The 22,001-nt window shown below is 36.6% G+C and overlaps 1 protein-coding gene and 1 non-coding gene across 3 annotated transcripts in view; one reads left to right on the plus strand and one right to left on the minus strand.

Annotated features, from left to right (window-relative positions):
- Positions 1-22,001, minus strand: part of LOC111047664 (lipase 3-like) — a 174,138-nt gene that overhangs the window by 18,343 nt on the left and 133,794 nt on the right. The window lies entirely within an intron of this gene.
- On the plus strand, positions 16,740-16,825 carry LOC120353184. The gene has a single exon (XR_005572223.1). It is a non-coding gene; the product is annotated as a small nucleolar RNA SNORD62 (small nucleolar RNA).

The raw sequence follows: 22,001 nt of genomic DNA on the forward strand, positions 1-22,001 counted from the left end.
ACTGAAAGCTGCAAGAAGTATAATCTGAAGTTGATTCAACAGGATATACCTGATGATCTATTGTAAGTTTCTGGCTAAAATAATTGAGTTGCTCTTCAAGTTGAAATTTTTCAAGCTGCATAAATACAGACAAACTGTATCACACGAGTTTAATAACATAATTCTCAATGATAGAGAAAAATTGGATGGAAATTTCCATAAAATTTTGTAGCAAAATTATGATCTTGATCTTTGAATCTAAATATTGTATGCTGACCAGGGTCATAGGTTATTTTGAATATAAGAATATTATTGATATTAAGGAAGATAAGACCCTACTTAGAATTTTAAGAGCTATATTAGTAGTAATTTTCTCCATGTTTATTGTAGTACCTGTATCACTTGGAAGATCTTCGCGTAATATATGTACATGACACTTAAAACTTTTAACACCACACAATCTTATCAAAAATAGGCACTATCAGTACGTCCATTTTAATATTCCTGCGATTTGGTAGTACACTTGGCAACTTATTCGAAGTATTCCATAATATCGTCACCATGAATCAGTCGCCGGCTAACTCACAAATTTCCTACTTTAGCGACCACCCCCAAAACCCTACGACCATGACACCGGCCGATCACCAACCCCGGGACAATATAGCGGAGACCCCACTAGAGAGAGAAGGAGGCAGCGTATGCTCCATCAATTTTTGCTCCACCTGCAAAACCTGGCCCAACTGTCCTCTACTGGGATCGATAATGCCATTGATGCGATAAATACTGGTGAGCCGGACGGCCTTAACTTTTTGCGAATTTATTTGCAAAATAGGGATTTAAGCAACCGCTCTTACAAATAGAAAAAATACCACACCACATATGAATGGTTGGCAATCTGCATCTTTACACAATGGCTTCACAACGTGGGACTCTATCATAAGAGGTAACCCCCCAGGAAGCACGTCTTTACAATATCAAACAATGGAAAACGGTATTAATATTGCTTCTTATAGACCTAGGAACATTGAAGGTATAATTATGCCCTATGCACTATAATACTAGTTCATAAATAAATTATTTGCTTACTAGTATCCCGAAGCTTGTAGAACATTATAATTTTAATATTGCCGGTTGGCCGCCGCGGCGCTGCTGGAGTTGCCATATAGGTGACACGAAGCAGTTGGCACATGCTCAACCACAAACCTCACTAGTTTGTGATTTTGTATTCCAAGCCCTTCATGCCTCTCTTATTTATTTTAATCATTTATATTCTGCTTTTATATTGTACTTTCTATTTGAGGTTGTTAAATCGTCAGTTCAGATAGCTCACAAGAAGATGAAGTATTCTGAGTCAGGTACTTGTGCTGTGTGAATCATAATTCATACAGTTTGTATTTTATACATTACAGGATTTAACATTTTTTTTATTTATAGGTTAAGCTTGAATCAATATAAATTATTCACTGTTTTTTTTGCACTTGTATTACCTGTATAGATTGTGTACTCTTTCCCCGCGCACGGATATACGGGGAAATAATATTATTCCATAATTATTATTCTGTTCAATATTGTACATTGTTTTTGTATTGGAATGAAGAAATTGAATTGAATTGAATAAATTCTCAGGTCCTATATTACACAGAGGGGCATAATATGCCCATAATATATTATATTCATGTACCCATGAAAGTGAGAACTTTCATAAATTTATCTATTTTTTGTGTGGTCCATGCCCTCCCTGGAGCAGGCCCGTCACACATGCCGACACAACGTGGGGCATTAGGCTAAATGCTGAGAAAGAGTACTTACTCATGGTTCATGATTATATATAATTTTGGTTTTTTGTTTTATAACTCCAAGTTTATAATTACCCTTTTTTCTGTGTGCCCTCTCCGGAGCTACACTGTCACAATATATATATATATATATTATATTGTCACGGCATATTTTCCAATAAAAATAGAAACAGCCTAAATCAAAAGAATCTTGAAAGTAGGCGCCAGTCTCTGAGTTCATTATCTCCTATTTCTGATAACAGAGAGCACTCCTTCCATACAGCTGATAGATTGATCGGCCAAAACCAAAATATTCTACAGATGATAATATTCTCCAAATTATTAAAAAATGAAAGTAATTCGAAATGAAATAAAATATCAATACCATTCACCAACTATCCTATTTCCTTCCTTAATTTGGCAATTGAGTGTGACGACACATCTCGGAAGTGTGGTGAAGAAAATCTTATCGTTTGTCGGGAGTGTGTCTGATCATGCCATATGATGATGTGCTGAGAACTGAAGGTGCTTCATATGTGAAGGAAAGATAACACATATATGTTGCTGTCGTATCATGTCGACCGGTTTTATGAGGACTATATATATTGGTGAGTTGATCAATAATATATATATATATATATATATATATATATATATATATATATATATATATATATATATATATTGCCAAATTCTCCTGTATATTCCATCATCACCACATGTGTAACTTGGGCCTGTTAATTGATTGAGTTATTCGGAGCAATTATGAAATACAATGAACCTTTCAAAATATAAAAATATGGAACTAATTCAAATTTATTCAATAAAAATAGGCCAAAGTAGTAGTAGATATTTCTAAATTGGGATTTCAAGATTATAAACCCCAACAATATATATAATGAGACATCACATTTCATAAGCAGGCTGGCATAGCTCAAATTGATAGTAGTGAGCAGCAATATTGATAAGATAAGATGCCAGCCAGCTATTACTTCGATTCATGCAGCTCTAATATAATAAAAATTCATTTCAATACCTTATTATAGCTGTCAATGTATGTCAAGTTATATTTTTAATTATTATTTTATACTCTCTCTCGGAAAGGTGTTCTTCAAATTATCCCTCTACCTCCATGTTCATTATCTAGTCCTCTTACATTGAGAGTTCTCTCTTTTACAATTGCTTACCCCTTCCTCCATAACTTTGGGGAAATATTGGCTTACGGCGTTATCTGCCAGAGTAACGGGACTCTCTCCCTTCAACTCAGCTCGGCCTGTTATAGTCCCTCTTCTCCTAGACATCTCGGGACTCACAATCATAAAAGTGTGCGGATAATCGAAGTTAATAAACGGTTTAGTGAATACGCGTGTGAAAGAAGGCTGGCGGACAGAAGACTTCCTAATGCTCTACCGGAGGATTGCTGTCCGGGGACAAATGCTTAAAAAAATCGGTGAGTCCATTCCGATTTATCGAATTAAGGACCCTTAGGTCAATCCCCAAATTCTCACAAAATGGCGACCCGCGAACATGGACTTTAGGAGGAGCTCACTGTGAATAATATTATCAATGAAAAATAATTTCTAGTTGAAAAAGCCTTCAGTATTTTCTTAGTAAATTTTTCATTTAGAAATACTATCACCATATTAATTTATCACGATTCAGTATTCATTTAGATCAATTAAAAATTCAGTTTCCTGAGATAGAATTCACCATTCAAAAATTATTGGATTTATTAGAATGATTTATAGAGCACACCTTACCGAGAGAGAAGTTTATGCCTTTGGGATAGATGTATTAGGCTATTTCTGTGATATTCATGTTAATTTAATCAATATTCTTAGATAATTATACAGTATCGTGATAGTCACTAGCAGAGCTCTACAATCAATGAATTATTATTGCAGGTCCTATCCTACAAAAGCCTGCTGTTGTTAATGTTGAAAAATAATACCTATTCTAGTCACATTGAATTGAATCTGAACTGTACATTCCAAGGAAAATATATTATTTTCATTATCGATTAATCATAGTTCTATGAGACATGATTATCGCAGATTTGTCCTGCAAAGGCATGCAACATAATGATAGCTTGATGATGTCAAGGATTTATGAAGGGCATACTAAACTCGACTGCTATAAACCTATTACAAAATAACTATTATAAGCAGACACTATATGAATTATATAAATTATTATTACAATTTATTATTCATTAGAGAGTTAGTTATATGAATAGTTTCTTAGAGAACTTCATGAATAATATAATATAGTCCATTTCAGTATTATAAATCCGTTATTATATAAATCACCTTCCTAATAAATCATTTCATGTTTAGTAGCCCTATATTTCTTATTGAGTTATTAGTATTCATTGATGCTTTATTGGTATTATTGGCATATAATTATGAATTATGAAATTAATGCTAATATTATTGACACTTAATGATAAATCATATATTATCAAAATTAATGATAATAGGCCTATTCATCGGATATAATATGATATCATATGGATTGCCTTGAACTACTACATGACTTGTGGTTACACCAACAATTCGAAAATTATTTATCCGATGAACAATATTATTGCAAATCAAGGTAATATTTTTAATGAAGCTAATATTATTATACAAATTAAATACAACAATTTCGGAATCATTTTAATAATCGAATATTGTAAGTTGAGGTGATGTTTCTATTGATGCGTATTATGCAATATTAAATATTATCAAAACCTATGACAATATTATTGGCAAATCAAGGAATATTATATACTATCAGAACTAATCGCAATATTTTATTGAAAGTTCTATTGTCCAGTATTGTATTATTTTATGAGACACAGTACAAGTTTGAAATGTTGGAGTAACTTAATCATTGCAAATAAAGTGTTATTTTTTATTGATGCTTATTATAATATAATATAATAAAATATAGATAATAATCATCATAATTCATATTTATATTTTTGATGTTATATTACGTTATGAGTAGGGTATATTGCTTGTGTTTCATGTGGGTGGAAGATTTTGCGATACTGGTTATTTTATACAAGCTTTCAATTGATGAGCAATAACCGTTCAACTTCTATCGCGCATTATAATCGTCAACGCTCATCATTGACTGGTTGTTATCTTATCGGCTATCTCACTTCATTTCAGTTGAGAGCTTCATTGTTATTGTATTCAATTATATTTTCTCTAATCTTCACTTTGACTTCTTTTCATCGTTGGATTGCTCAATTATTTGATATAATGATCTTCTCTTTGTCTACTTCTCATCGTTGAAAAATATGGAGAACGAATTGACCACTGATTACAACACATCCACCAATGATTCACCCGGCGGACATCCACAGTCCAGTAGTTCGACGTCCACCCAAGAGATCCAACATCACTGGTCATCCACACAATTGAATGCGACAGATACAATGCAGGAGAGAGCGTCACCCACCAGATCGTCGATTCCAGAATCCGTTGCTCTGCGAAGGGACGTCATTCAAGAGGTCAATACAACACAGCCTATTGATGTAGCCGTTAATACAATCCACCTTCTCATCCCAATACTACCGAAATAGGAAGCCAATCGGATCCAACAATCGGATTGTATGCTGGATTTTCTCAATGAATTGCGTAAGGAGCGGAGGACACATCAGAGGAGTCTTGAAAATAGTCTGTTGAAAATAATGAAGGAGGCGCATATGAGCATGAGTTCGAGATTGGACCAAATGGAGGAGGAATTTCAATCAAACGTGTTGAGCCAGGGTAAATACTTGCAAAAGGAATTGATGGAGGAAAATGTGGAGTTCAAGAAACAGAGTGACAGGGAAATGACTGAATGCGACTGGGTGATACTGACTCAGGCAACAACAGATTCACTACCGTAAGAATGCCAAGCTCAACAAAAAGTGGCTTACAGTGGGCTATTCTATCGGCTCTACTCATTATTCTGATAGCTCTCTTCTGCATTATTAATACCTCTCCAATCCTGGTAGCATTAACCCAGAACACCAGACCATACCACAGAACTGACTGGAACAGAGCAAAATATGAAGACTTTACATATTCAAAAGGCACACATGACATCAAATACAGTAAGAGGAAGTTCACTCGAGACAACCTATCTAAAACCGTATCAATATGAGGAGCCCAAAACAGATCATTATCCACCGTCAGTCCAAGAAATCTGGCCTTATTAGAAATCGAGGGGTCGCTCACATATGGTCCTTAACTGAAGACAACTGCCTGTGTCTTGGCTTGGTTCAATAGAAAACCATTATCAATAGAAATATTATCAACACAGACAAAAAAGTTGGAGAAAAATTGTTAAATCAATAGCAGCAATGTGCTGTAATAACAAAACATCAAGTAATACAATTAAATAACAAAACAAAGACAAAAAAATATAACAAAAAATTAACCAAAGAAAAATGTCTGTGATATCTGTGAAATTTACTCAGTATTATTATTGTTATTAGCATTAAGATTAGAATTAGTATCATTGTTAAGATTATTATTATATTTCTTAGATGTTATTTGAAGAATATTATTTGTTATTATCAGCATGCCCCACTGTAAGGAAAATGAGAAAGTGAAACGATTGGAACATACACACAGCCAATAAACAGAATCAGGTTGAAAGAGTGAACGCACAGCCGGCCAATGAGATAATCAAAGTAGAGAAAGATTAAACATGAGATAGAAATGAAAGAATAGAGCCCAACACAAAATGAACACATCCAAGAGAGAAAAATAATCAATTGAAAAGACAAGGTTGTCTATGGAATGAATAATAAACACAGATATAAAATTATTTGCAAATTTAATTTTAATTGAAATTGGAGAAATCAAAGACAAATTAAGTTAGTCAGAAATGTGACATAATGCTCTAATTGTATTCAGTTTGTGGGAATTGCTATTTGCAAACTTATGTGGCATCACTGATATTGTCATGATGGAGATATTGGAGTATGGCGGGCCAGCAAACTTAGTATTGCATCTTGTTGAATTATTTGGGATTTTCTTCTTTTTTTTTAGGTGAGTGGGGTTTGTTGCCCACTTCACTAATTATTGTAATTGTTGTGGAGAGAATTCCACTTTTGAAGTCGAAGGGCTTGGACCCAGACTTATATCAATTTTCTAGTGATGGTTGATTGTTTCCCATCTGGTACTACCACAATCCTGAAGTGTGATAGTGAAATGTTGGAGATGCTTGGCTAGGTTTGCTGCAGTTGACCCGATGTGAGGGCTGAAATGTGCTGTATGGGTGAGAAATTGGCAAGACCTTGAGACACAACCTCTTGCAAATTTGGGGCTTTTATGTGACATCACATTTCATAAGCGGGCTGGCATAGCTCAAATTGATAGTAGCGAGCAGCAATATTGATAAGATAAGATGCCAGCCAGCTATTACTTCGATTCATGCAGCTTTAATATAATAAAAATTCATTTCAATACCTTATTATAGCTGTCAATTATTATTATATACTCTCTCTCGGAAAGGTGTTCTTCAAATTATCCATCTACCTCCATGTTCATTATCTAGTCCTCTTACATTGAGAGTTCTCTCTTTTACAATTGCTTACCCCCACCTCCATAACTTTGGGGAAATATTGGATTACGGCGTTATCTGCCAGAGTAACGGGAATCTCTCCCGTCAACTTAGAAGGAGCTCGGCTGTTCTAGTCACTCTTCTCCTAGACTTCTCGGGACTCGCAATCGTAAAAGTGTGCGGATAATCGAAGTGAATAAACGGTTTAGTGAATACGCGTGTGAAAGAAGGCTGGGGGACAGAAGAAAACCTAATGCTCTACCGGAGGATTGCTGTCCGGGGACGAATGCTTAAAAAAAATCATCGGTGAGTCCATTCCGATTTATCAAATTGAGGACCCTCAGGTCAATCCCCAAATTCTCACAATATATATATATATATATATATATATATATATATATATATATATATATATATACTAGCAGGATACGCGTGCTTCGCTACGAGAATTAAATGATCAGATTATTTTTGTAAAATATTTATAACCTGAATTCTACCAAAGCCGTTATAATCGATTTTGAGATCAATCATACAAACAAAAATTGCTTGCTGAATATAACTTGAATAATTAATCAATATAGTCTCGTCACTGTCATAGAATTTTGTATCCAAAAAGGTGCTCTCCCTCAATGAAAATGTTATAATATATAGGACCGTTTCAAGTTTCATTCAAATACATTTCTATAATACTTAGTTACCCAAAGATCGTTGTCAGTAAGTGTGATGATTAGCTGCGTTGCTATCACCTCAGTTTGAACAACACATTCAACTCTGTTGAAATATACATTCAACTGCGCATTTTAAAAAGCAATTAAAAGTTATCAATGCCTTATGGTGTCACCCAGTTGCTCTTATGCACTCATCTTGACATCAGGGAATATTTTCATTTAATCATGCAATGTTTTCAAATTATAATTATTGCTAAATATTATAACCACAGCTGTTGATTTTCTCTCTCCCTCTCTTTAGTTTTCAACAAACGATGAAAATTTCTGTTCCAATAAGCTGCTACTTGGATGATCAATTTCTCCTCTCAATTTATCTCAGAGATGAGACTCAGCTCAAATTTTTGTATCACAGACCTACTATTATTTGCTAGGAGCATCTTATGATCTGCCCTCAATCGGTAATAATAAAGGAATTAGGCCACAGCTTGGCATGAAAATTATTGAGTCTAATCATTTGAATTATTAATATTGATGTGTTGGAAGTGCTCTGTAGAATAGTAGACTAATTGCTGCGAATTTTGTGGAATATTGGGCGGGGCTTAACAGTCGACCTCGACTTTATCCATTGGCAATAATTAATATTTCTCGTTGACAGTTATCAAATTAGCAGTGATCTTGTTATTTTTGCTTTTGCTTGTTGCAATTGAAAATAGAATTCCAAATCAAGTTTATTTGGAATTGGTTGACTCTGGTATCCATGGATCTCTTGCTTATTCTGGAATTTCTGGCATAGCCTATCGCTTAAGCTGGTCTACACTGAAAATATTGACAAAATGTTGATAACTTAATCCTTATGGATTCCATTAGATTGAACGGAACTCCACTCACACATATGTTCATCAAATGCTTACATTTAGTTAATAACTTTGGTGTAAACGCAGCTTTACTCTTCCTTCCACTTATTCAAAAGTGTAAAAGCAGCCAACCCACTGATTCTTTCTTTCATGGAAGTCCATTAATAATAATTAGTCTAACATTTAATGTGACTGATTGTCTTGTGTCATGTAATGACATCAATATCGGGGACCAAGCTTTGCTCTGGAGTACAGAAGCATAAAAAAATTACTACGAAAGAAGACATTTTAATATCATTCATAGTTCATACAGAAAATGTTCTATCTAATCACATTAAATTGAGATTAATTCCCAGAAAAATGCAAAAATTTCCCCCACAAAGGCCCGGTTGCACAAAAGCTGGTTGAATTTTAGTCCTGATTAATTTCACGTGAACCAAATCAGAGAAGACCATTTCAAAAAGGCAGATCTACTGGAATTTATCAGGATTGAAAATAATCTGTCTTTTTTTCAACCGGCACTAAGTACCTGATTGAATGATTACAAAAGTTCAACAACTGAGTCATAATTTTGACACAGTCCCACTCACATGAACTCGCTCACTCACTTCCATCATCAACAGACGACGAAATAATAATTATCAGCTGTTTTTCAAGGATGAACAATAATATTATCCTTTCAATGTCCTTCAGTGAGTTTCCCCAGGGATGAGACCTAGTGAAATCGAATTTTTATATTATAAACTTACTATGCTCTGAATTTCATGAGAATCGTTAGAGCCGTTTTCGAGATCCGGTAAAATACAAACATATAAACATCTAAACATCCAAACATCTGAACATCTAAACATATAAACAGAAATTGCTCGTTTAATAGTATAGGATGAAAGGAAATAGGACCAGCTGATGGAATAATATGTTTTATCGATATTGTTTTTAGCTGATTTTGGAACATGAAAATATCAGGTTCAGTAGCTCAAAAGCCTGTTCAATTTCTATCACGATTAGATTCCATGAGAACTAATCAGAGTAGGGTTTTTTTTTAATAGAAGGCTTCTCTGATTGGTTCTTGTGGTATTTGGTCCGGATTAGAAATTAACAGACAGGACAACTGGCTCTCTAGGCCATGGCTGCGTAGAAACATGGAGCAAAAGAGGAACCAATACAACAGAAGCTGAAGAAATTAGTCGCATTTCTATCTCGTCACAATAAACATCAATTAAACTACCATATGTTTGGAGAGATCAATTTTTAAATTTATTTTTCTATCATCCGGTCACTTTCTGTATCTATTCTTCCAGATGTTCCATGAATACTGCAATGTTTTAAAATAATATCGCTGAATTTGGTAACTCAACTACAGCTATTATAATATTTTCCACTTGCTCACACTTTCTTTCTCACGTTTTCAACAGAGTATTGAAACATTTTTGATCAGCTGCTACTTGAGGGACCAATAATCCTTTCTGAAAGAGCTTCAGCGATTTTTCCCAGAGTTGAGACCTGTTCCAAAATAATTTTCTTATCGCAAACGTACTCTATTCCTGATTCAATAAAAAAATGTTAGAGGCGTTTTGAGATCCGTCAGACATACATATACATATCCGCAAACACACATATTTAAACAGAAATTTTTCGCTTAGTATAATTGACTTCAATGATTATCATTTCATTCAATGAGCTTATTTCACATAATAATAACAACGTGGATAAGAAGCGAAAATGTCAAACATGATATTGAAATCGAAACTAATAACAGCTGGCATAAAAAGAAAAAATGGCAATCATAATTTTGACATCGAAACAGTATCTATCATCTTATCTCCATCTGATCTGATGTGAACAAATTATAGTAAGATTCACATCAATGAGTCAGCCTTATTTGAATTGGGAGCATTGATGCTGTTTATGAGGTATACTGACAGTTTCAATTGAATATCAACGAACTGTGATGCATATTCTCTAATATTTTTATCGAAAGCTACCTTCTATTTTCTTTGGTAACACAACCAATGTTTGGGAATAATTGATTCATGGGAAAAGCGCTTTACTTCTATGGAAGATATTTTAACATTAGGAAAAGCAACAACTGCTATTTGGCCGGTATAATAAATAACCCCTTTCTCTCGTCAAGTTAAATTCTGGCCGAATTTCTTAATTCTTTGCACACAGATTCCACAACGGACACTTCTGAAGTTTTAAAAATATCCTCCCTTCATGATACTGAATAATTAAAATTTTATCGAAATTGTTCAAGCTGTTCACGCGATCTGTCAGATATACAAACAAAATTAGTCTTGATAGAATAGGATCAATAATTGATAGAACTCCCGTCATAAACGTTTGTTTTATGAAACATAAAAATTATCCATACTCCCAGGAATAAATACAAATATTTATTCTTATATTTATAAATCTGATTACCCTTTTTAAAATTATTCAACACGACATGTTTCAGCTATAAATAATGCCATTATCAAGTGATTGGAAAATAAATAATAATATTATATTCTCAGGAATAGCTCTGATTGAAGTAGCAGTGCCCAATCAATTTTTCCGCGATGAATGCATTTCAATCTTCAACTTGGTGCCAACCTAACGAAGTTAACTCAACTTAATGCCAACCTGACAAAATTATTAATTTGGTTACCAGATAACAACTGTTTCGAAGAGGTGCTCTCTTCAGATAATAGTTCTATATTAACATATGGTACGGACATTTCAATTATTATAATTAAGAGATTGGAATGAGAAGAATATACATGCTAAAAGACGAACTTTAAACCCTTAAAAACCACCCTCAGAGTTAAAATATCGCCAAAAGATTTCTTAGTGAGCACCTAGGACTTATCAGGAAGCTATATTTCAAGTTTTGTTGCAATCCGTCCAGTAGTTTTCCAGAAATCGTGATCAGTGAGTCAGTGAGATAAGAATTTCATAAGTATAGATTATGCACATGATCTATTCAACAAATTCAGCATGAAAATACAGCATCAACCATATGAAATAAATTAGCATGTTTCATGTCAAAATTGAATTTTGTCAAGAAACGATTGAGAACACCTTAACGGAATTATATACCGTATATCAAGGTCATGCCATCCCTTGTAAGGAATTGAGGGATACAAAAGCATTAGACTTCTATTATTATTTGTTAGAAATATCTATTGTGCATATGTGTATAAGCCTGAAAAAGTTATATGCCACTTTAGAACCAAAAATTATTATTTTCCTAGTCAGTAATATTATCTAGTCTGTCATCTTATATAGTATCCAGTCAAACGTCTGTTATCTCATTAACTAAAATTGTTCTTCCTCAGAAAGATTTGGAATTTATTTTGAATCATTATTGTAAAATACTTCAAAATCACTGAATTGTATTTGTTATTGTTCATAAGAGATGGAGGACCAATATCCACTACTATGATGTAACCATTATTATTATTTTTTACGGCACAGACCGTTTATATTGTAATTTTTATGGAGTAAAAATTACACAGACCGCTAATACGATCGTTCGATTGAATCCCGATGCACTATATTTTTGCATAGTGGAGAGTGTTCTCACTTACATTCTCTTGGGTTGAGATATGACTTGACCAGGTCAAATGGGGTACATTGGAAATCATGCATCTTTGCAGCATGAATTAGATTTGAAAGTACAATTCAGTGAGGGCTTGAAAGTATTAATTCTTTGGGGGAACGATTGTGTTAATGTGTGAAATTGTATCAGCTCTCTGAAGGAAAAATTGATAGGAACTTGATATTCAATTTTCATCAATTCGGAAAACTTATGTAAGGAAACAGTTCGGAAAAAGACATCTTTTCTAAGCTAATAAACAATGGTTTGAATAGGCTGCGATAGGCTCTATGTCCAGTCAACTTGATGACGTCACGGATAGACTTAAAGTGATCAATTGGAAAATAATAATAATAATATTGGTTGATTAGAAGGCAATTTGTGAATTCAATAGGCTAGCAAAATAATTAGTATTATGATCGTCACAACTGAAATGATAAATTCATGAAATATTCTCATTGGGTTGGTAATTCAAAAGCCAGCTGACTTTTTAACAAGAAACAAGAAAATGTTGTGGTGCACTGTCTTGTTCCAATTTTCTCCTGAATAGCTGTGATATAAACGTGAATCAATTTCAACTGTTTTCAAATCTTTCATTTGTTTTCTCAATGTGAATAATCTATCGTAAACTAAACTCAATCTAACGTTTGAATTGAACGAAAAACTAGAAAATTAATTCAATTCTCAAACAGAAATTAGACGAAGGGCACGTTGAGTAATAGATTTAGTGGCCGCTAGTTTCCAAGTCAGGCAGTTAAATTTATCTAAAATAAAAGTGCCACCATGTTTGTCGATGCATAATATTCCTATTGAATATTGTCTCAATCACTTTTGAGCAAATAATAAGCTGCATATCTGAAACAAGTGTTCTGGTCTCTGTGAGCATTTCAAGCTGTAGTATTGGTAGTATTATCAGTGGCGTAACGTTTCCAAACCGAGCCCCCCCCGAAAAAAAAATTCCGGGCCTCTCTTCTAAAATCATACCTTAATCCCAAGCATTAAACTCTAATGTGAACGTACATCTTTCATGAGTGAATTACATAAGTAGATATAAAAGGGGGAGTCTGGTGCACAAGTGCACCAGACTCCCCCTTTACCTCAAGGTCATCCAGGTTAACCACCCTAACCTCAAGGTCATCCAGGTCAACCACCCTAACCTCAAGGTCATCCAGGTCAACCACCTTAACCTCAAGGTCATCCAGGTCAACCACCTTAACCTCAAGGTCATCCAGGTCAACCAACTTAACCTCAAGGTCATCCAGGTCAACCACCTCAACCTCAAGGTCATCCAGGTCAGCCAACCCAACCTCAAGGTCATCCAGGTCAACCACACCCACCTCAAGGTCATCCAGGGCAACCACACCCACCACAAGGTCATCCAGGTCAACCACCTTAACCTCAAGGTCATCCAGGTCAACCACCCGAACCTCAAGGTCACAAAAAAAAATGAATAAAAAAAAAAAAAATAATAAATAAATAAAAAAAACAAAAAAATGAAAAAAAAAATAAAAAAAAAAGAAAAAAAAAATTAAAGAAAAAAAATTGAAAAAAAAATTAAAAAAAAAAAATTGGAAAAAAAAACAAAAAACAAAAAAAAAATTGAAAAAAAAAATTAAAAACACATAAAATCGGAAATAAATGGGAAAAAAGGGAGAAAGGGAAAAAAAATCCCTCTGGATCCTGAACTGGGGTATGAAAGGAGTTGTTCTGCAAGGAGTGGGACATTGTGTCTTGGGCAGTCGTGCCGTCAGTACGTGTGTGTACCACCAGTACGTGTGTGTGATTCTAGTATATTGGTTTCGGATCACTTTCATCTTTATCAACATGAAGAGTAAGTACCAGTGCATTTTATAGTTCTATATATATTTATATTATATTCATGATTCAACAATTAAGTTCAAAAGAGTGTAATTTTGAAGTAGATGGTTTGAGACTGACAATTAAAATCTAAAATGACTTAAATTCGAAAATGTCAAGTTTAATTATGAATTAGGTCCCAATACATAGAGTACATGAAATAGTCAAAAATGACTAGTGTAATTATGAATTAGGTTCCAATACATACAAGTTATGAGTTCAATTATGAATTAGGTTCTTCGAGTTGGTGGTTGTAATCCATCCTAACCTAAAAAACGTATAATTACAAAGTAGATCCTAGACCCCCATTCACATTCCCCCATACAGCTCCGGACCATCATCCCTAGAACATAAACACCTATGAACCTCCATCCCCAACACACGATCCTAGATACCGATTCACTACCTTCATCCCCCACATCTGTTGATAGTGATTTATATATAGAGTTGAATACTGCATACCATACTAATACAATATTGTTTTGCATTGTTCCAGATGAGCAAACTCTAAACTACGCCATCTTCAGTATCATCAATCTTCCAGACATCATCAGTTGGTTGATGGAGTCGAAATTTGAAGGAAATTCTAGTGGATGGAGTTTGCTATCGTCGATGGATTGCTCATCAGAAGTAGACCTCAATCCATAACACCAGTCATCCAACCACAACTAGTCATCCAACCGCCACCAGTCGCCCCACCATCGCCACCAGTCATCCCACTATCGCCGCCAGTCGTCCCACTATCGTCACCTGTCGCCCCACTATCGTCACCAGTCGTCCCACTATCGTCACCAGTCGTCCCACTATCGCCACCAGTCGTCCCACTATCGTCACCAGTCACCCCACTATTGCTGCCAGTCAACCCACCACCGCCACCAATCATCCCACCAGCTGAGGCCAAGATGGTTTCAATTTGGCAGTAGCCCTCATCACACCAATCAGTTAATATCGAATGTATTACTATTTGTGATATGATAATAAAGAAATAAACCCTCATTGGCTGATCCACTGTCTAAAACTAACTCTCATGTATGAAATAAACCTCATTTTATGTGTTAACCATTGATTGAGAGTTTCATTAATTCAATGTTCAACACCTCATCCCATAGATAATAATAATAGTAGGTCAGAATCTTGCACATCAATATAGATGTTTCCTCTAGGTCGATACTGAAATAGCATATAGTTGAAGCTAGTTAATAGATATCCATTATGGTGTAGTGGTTAGCGGCGCCGCTTTCCATGCTGTAGGTCCTGGGTTCAAACCTTCAGGGGTAGAGATTGATGTAGGGTCCCAATTGATAAGGTCAGTATACAGGGTTGTATACCATTACACCATAATGGATATCTTTTGATATTTTGCATCTTGGTCAACCTATTGCAACATGTCAATAGATATTTTCATTGAAAGCTTAACAACCTAATTTCTTATCTATATGAGGAAGTAGGATAATCAATAATAAAAAATGGATCATTACACATAGTATTTATTGGCAAACATATAATTAATCTTCAGTATTGAATAGAATATACAGCTGAAGAAGTCTTTCTCCTCGGCTATAATCATTGTTGGTGACATAACGCTCAACTGATGGCTTATTCCTTTCACGAACAATGCATGGTCCATCAACTTCATCATATCCCCCAGTAGATGGCAGTGGCATGGGTATGCGTACAGCCTTGTAGATGCTAATCTCAAAAGCTGAATCACCAGATGTTTCATCCTCCAGCCTGAATCGTTTCACATGTCCTGTGCTCTCAATTTTTGTAAATCCTACAAATTTGATCTCCTTTTGACCCAGTCCCAGTAGACATTTGGATTGTTGTCTGCATATAAAATCACACTTGTAGTATTGGTCCTGATTGAGAACACTCAACACAATCTTCACATCCTTATCCCTCCAGTTGGGTACCTTCTCAAGATTAACAATAGCAGCCATTCTACCCTTATCCAACTTGAAGAAAGATTTTAGCAGTATGCAAGTATCATCAAACATGACAGTGAATTTCATTGCTAGTCCTGGTGGGCAATGACGCATTGCCCTCTTATCGATATTATCCTTGATACTCTTCATAGTTTGCATGAAAACTTTCAGCAGGAAACATTTCACATCAGTGGAGGTCACATGAGTATTTCTCAATGGGTTGTGAAGATCATCACATACAAAGAAAACGTTTCTATCCTTGACTGTATCAACAACAGCCTGCTGCTTCTGCCTGAGTCGTATGCATGCACAACTATGAGATTCACGATCTGTACAGAACTCAAAATGTCTACTCTCCTTGAAAAAGTCACTCAATGTCATTATACCGTGATAATTCAGTTCAGCTTCAAGCTCACTCACTGCATTAAACAGATAAAGTTCATGTTCACTGTCTGACAACATTGTAAGACTGAGTGTATTTTGTTGTCAGCATCATCTTTTATACTCTGCTTGCTGAGTGGTGGGGGTAACCCATTTCCTGTTTCAATAGGTCTGTATGACGTAATACAATAGCTCTATGTGAACACGAAGTGTGCACTCCACTCAAAGAGGAGTGAGGAGGAGGATAAATGATAGAGCATAGAGTTCATTACAATATTTCTTTTTATTGATAATGCAAATGAGTATTAACAGCATTGAAAAAATTGTGACAAAAGGTTCTATCTTCTAACAAAGTTTTATTAATCCATCCATGTAGAGCAATAACAATTTTCAATGAGCAAAATAGTTGTGTATTTGACAATCCATCAATGTTGCTGACGTTGTTGGTTGACCAATCTCCAAACGTTGGAGATGATAGCTTGTTCCGCACCATGTCGATAACGTTGAGTAGATGATGTTCTGGGCAGTATATACCATCAATCTTCTTGATCAGCAACTCAGAATCAGGCATAGCAGGAAAGGAATATGGTGATGATAGGTCTAGGTACTCCACATTGTTCAGTTGTAGAATTGTATCCAGTAGAGTAATCTGCTTATATCCATGGACAAAGATTTTAATTGGACGCTGCTGGTTCTGATCCAACCACCTTCCAACTGTTCCATGCACAATTTCCATCAAAGCTGAATAGGGAAGATGTTCTGTCCCACAGTCTGACCACCTGAGTCCATGTTTAGCTTGATGTATACAGTTGTTGGCGATGATTTGCCTACTAGTCTGGAGCAGAGACTCAGAGTAGGGAGGCTTGAAAAAGTAGTGATGAGTAGTCACATGATGCTCATCATCCTGCTCCAGGATAGCCATCTCCTTCACAATAAACTTGTTGTCCAAACCTTCAAAACCTTGAAAGTTCATCAGGTATAGTGGTAGTGGCCCAAAAATGTTCTCCGCTCTACTCGATGACCAGTCATCTACACCACTTTCTGCTGTAATGTAGGAGTTGCTTGCACGAGCATTACCATGGTTGTAGACTCCATTGAAAGCTGCATACATGTTGTAGATGCGATTATCATCACCATCAATGCTCTCATATGGGTAGTATCTGTTGTTTAAAAACACTCGAACATCCTTCATATTACACTTGTCAAAGCGAGAACTGTTGGCTGCCGCCACACCTTGTCTTGCAGTCTGTAGCCCAACCACAATGTATCGTGGCTTTTCAAGCTGTGATGTCGACTTGACAGTCCATGTATGCTTTCTTGTCTGCGGTAACGTTGGATAGGTATACAACTCCCAATGTCGAAATGGTATACTGATGGGTGTGTCGTTCTGTACAATCTGTAGCAGACGCAGTTTCACATCATCTGCCACTTCCACATAAGGCATTCTCCACAAAAGCTTTGTGATTGCTACATTGGTAGCAGCAACATTCACACAGTCGTGAAAGTTGGGGCTGACCCTCAACACCAGCTCTTGTTTCACATTGAGTAAAATCTGTCCATAGTCTTTAGCAAAGCCTAGCAGATATCTCAAAGGCACATCCATGATTGTAGTGTCAGCTCCATTGGCGGCAAAATCGGTGGATCCAGTGGTTGAACTAAACTTGTAGCCAGCTCCTTCCGTCTTGGCCAACTCATTGCGTTCAAATGTAACAGCATTCTTCATTAGGCTGGTAACTCCAGGATTGCGTATACCATCCACCTCCACACCATTGATTTCATAGCATATCTCTGAAAACACATTGCTGAAGAATCCAGAGACACATGGAGTTCTGGCCACAGCAGCGTTGGCAGCTCCAGTAACAGTATACTCCAAATGTAGATAGCTCTCCGATGGCAGTGTGTAAACATCTTGCTGTTGAATTGGAATCCGTATCTTGTCATTGGCATTATAGCTTACAGTATAGGGTGCATGAGAATGGTACTCAAACCCAATGATACTGTTGTCCGATGACGGTCCATTCTGTGTCACATCCAAAACTCCCATCTTCCTATTCTACTTATATCTGACAGCCTCATTCTTGCAAATACTTGATGCTCCTAGATGTTAACCTTGTCAAGGTTGAATGCTGAATGAATCTTTCTTCCCTTTTATCTTCTTTTATAGGCAAAGGAGGATGATGATGATGGAGAGAAGAAGAAGGAGGAGGATGGACTGCAGCCTCCATATCCAATCCTTGATTCCACTTTTCAAATAACAGCACCATTTCACTTGCGTTGTCTCAAATGTAAAGCAATATTTATTTCCTCACCTCTATTATTTATAAGACAACCGTACTCGTTGACTACTTGCAGTGTGATGCTACCAATCTGCTTGATGTCTATAGGTAAATAGATTACATTCTGCACAGTCACCACCATTTTATACCCTGGATCAATGTTTGGGTAAAACTCATAGATCACATGATCTGTAATTCCATTAGAGTAAGATCCAGTCACAATGTTGCAGGTGATGCGTATCACATTAGGCCGACTGATTTGTACAGTATTATCACTTCTAGTAGATGTGTTGGGTTCCATGAACTGGGTATTGGTGAAACCCAACAGTTTCCCTATTGAATCTTGTGGTCATAAATCCAGCTTAGCACTGCTCAAAAATATACACTTTAAGGTTGATGGATCTACAGTCACCTGGAAATCAACATCATTTTCCGACAGCCTTTGTGCAAGCAAGTCAGTAATTGTAGAAAATTCAAAGCTACCTGTAGTTAATGATACCTGATGCAGAACCAAATCCTCCTTGTCAACAGTAGTAGCTGGCATTCTCCTTTTAGTCCTATTAGGCAATACTGTACCATCCTTATCATCATCATCAGACTTGCCAGGTTTATGCTTCTGATGTTTAAGCACCTCGCTCCAATACTCTTCAAATCTTGCTTTAGCCATACTCCGTAGCTCATCATGTGTTATCTCTGCACTGGTAACACCCTTCTTAGAAATCCTATTACTTGCATAAAAATGTAGTACATTATTGAAACCTTCCTCAATATTAGGTATTGAGTTGCAACTTGTAAAGCTAATCAGACCAATTTCCTATTCACCACTGCTCACATCAAGTGGTGGATAAAAGTCACTCTTTAGTATTGATGTCCTACCTCCAAAACACCACATCATTGTTGTTGCCTGCTCAACATACAGTTGCATAATGAGTAGCAATCAGCCTACACTCGTTATTTATAGGCATGGGAATAATGTACAAGAGAGATAGTGAATCATTTATTTATTTTCATCAATCAAAAATTGTAAACACAAATGCCCACAGATGTGTGAGTAAAGATCTTCCTGCTTCTGATCATAGTTGTACTCAATCCTCAATGCTGGCTCCAGTCCTTTGTGCATATAGTTGATAAACTCCTGTGGCAGTCTCAGGTTGCCAAATCCATCAAAGTAGTGAGACACATCATCCTTCTTCACATAGCACACCCAATGTGTGCCAGCTCCAGTGCTGGTGTCCAGGTTGATAATGCCGCATTCTCTCCTCCAGGGCCCATTCAATGGTAGAGCATCCCGCATAAACACTCCTCGAAAGTGCTTTAGCTTCAGTCGACATGCATACTTGTAGAGATCAGCATCGGTAAGGGCTCGATCAGGTAGGGCAACTAGCGTCTTCTCTTGCCGCCACATTGACGGCGACGTGCCCCATTTCCCTGCGTCCTGCGCTGTTGTCTCAGGTAGAGTCCTTTACCTTTTTTACCAGAACATCTCTTTACTCATTTTTGACCACGAGTCTTTGTTGTCTTACGTCTGCGGTGTACTCCTCCACCAAACTTTGCTTTGGCCTTCATGATGCTGGTCACTGCTTGTGCTGCAGCCTTCTCAAGTGCTCCCGCGTCTGCATATTTTACCACACTCCAAGCTTGATCTGCCAAAATGTTGTCTGCTACTGCTCTGCTGGATGTATCACTGCTCCTGGAGTAAGCAATGTCGTGCTCCTTACAGGCTTGATCAAGACTATTTATACCGGGATCGCCTCGTGCCAACCGCTTCTCTAGCTTTGTACCAGGTCCACAGTACTGGTAACCAGGGATGTAAATTTCAACAGGTAGAATGTCAATTGCCTTGTTCACCAATTTTCCAGCACTCTTTTTAACTATTGAACCTGCAACTTTTGCAATTGATGACAGTACCCCTCTTCCCCGGTACTTCCTCTCTCTCTTACATCCAGCCATCTAATGTTTCTCAACGGTTTCAGCAGCTGGTTTTATACTTTTTTTGGTGTGGACAATGTTTGTGCGGGTGGTGTTGTAGGAGGGGGTTCCGGTAATCCCATAAGATCTATGAAACGTTTCTTCATTTCATTGGGTAGCAATCCCTTCATAGTTTTAGTATTTTTCGGATCTAACACAATGTCTAAATACAATGAAAACATTTTACCAGCAAACTCAATCAGCCTCTTCTCAAGATATCGATTGTTCACTCCATCAGTAGGCTTAATTGGATCCATCATATCAGTAAGTATTGAATCATTGAGACTTGTAAATACCTGTGATGTGGTATTGTCCCTTGTCTTTGGCAGCCACATTGAAATCAGTTCTCTACATGTTGAAAAGTTGACAGCATCCCTGTCAGCATGTGGATTTCCCAAATTGGTCAAACGCCTGTAGCGAGCATTAATGTTTCCTATGGAATCCATGACTTGACTGCTATACATAAGCAAAGCAATGTCTCTTATATAGTGAAACTAGTATGCAGGATTAGCAACTATGTAGCCACCTTCTACCAACTCTTCTAAAATTGAATTGATTTCATTCTCATGTCCAGTGTTGCCAACTGCCTTGGACTGATCCAATAGTTTCAGCCTGTCCACAAGTTCATTGGGATCATTGTAGTAGACGTACTCAATCTTGGTTCGGTTGTTTGCCACCATATTGAATGGCGCCACAAGTCCTCTTCCACTGACCTTGCTATATTTGGGTTTAGCACTATTGAGCAGTTTATGGATCACTGTTCTATACTTTGTATCATTCGAGTTTTTACTCTTACCATCCGGATCATGATTTTCCTTATACAAGTTTGTAATGTGTAATATCCGAGTGTATGTCACCTCATCACTAGCCAATGGAGTAATGGGGTTTCTTTTTGAAAATGAGTTCACAAAGTCCACGTGTTGCATCAAATCTAGTCACGTTTGAAGGATTGTTAGGGTCAGTCAGAACAATCTTTCTTCCATCACTTCCAAAGGTTAACAGTTTGTTACCCAAATAGTAGTCATTACTGACAACTTCTGGTCCATATGATTTGTCAGAGCTGCTATCACCACTCATAGCTCTATGGAGATAACGCCCCACTGGTGTTCCAGTCAATCCAACCTCGGTCATTGCTTGTCGAATCCTCTTTTGGCTGCTGGTTAGTAATGCTTCCTGAGCAGTAGCACC

This window comes from Nilaparvata lugens, chromosome 9, assembly GCF_014356525.2.
Source record: "Nilaparvata lugens isolate BPH chromosome 9, ASM1435652v1, whole genome shotgun sequence".
Classification (NCBI taxonomy): domain Eukaryota; kingdom Metazoa; phylum Arthropoda; class Insecta; order Hemiptera; family Delphacidae; genus Nilaparvata; species Nilaparvata lugens.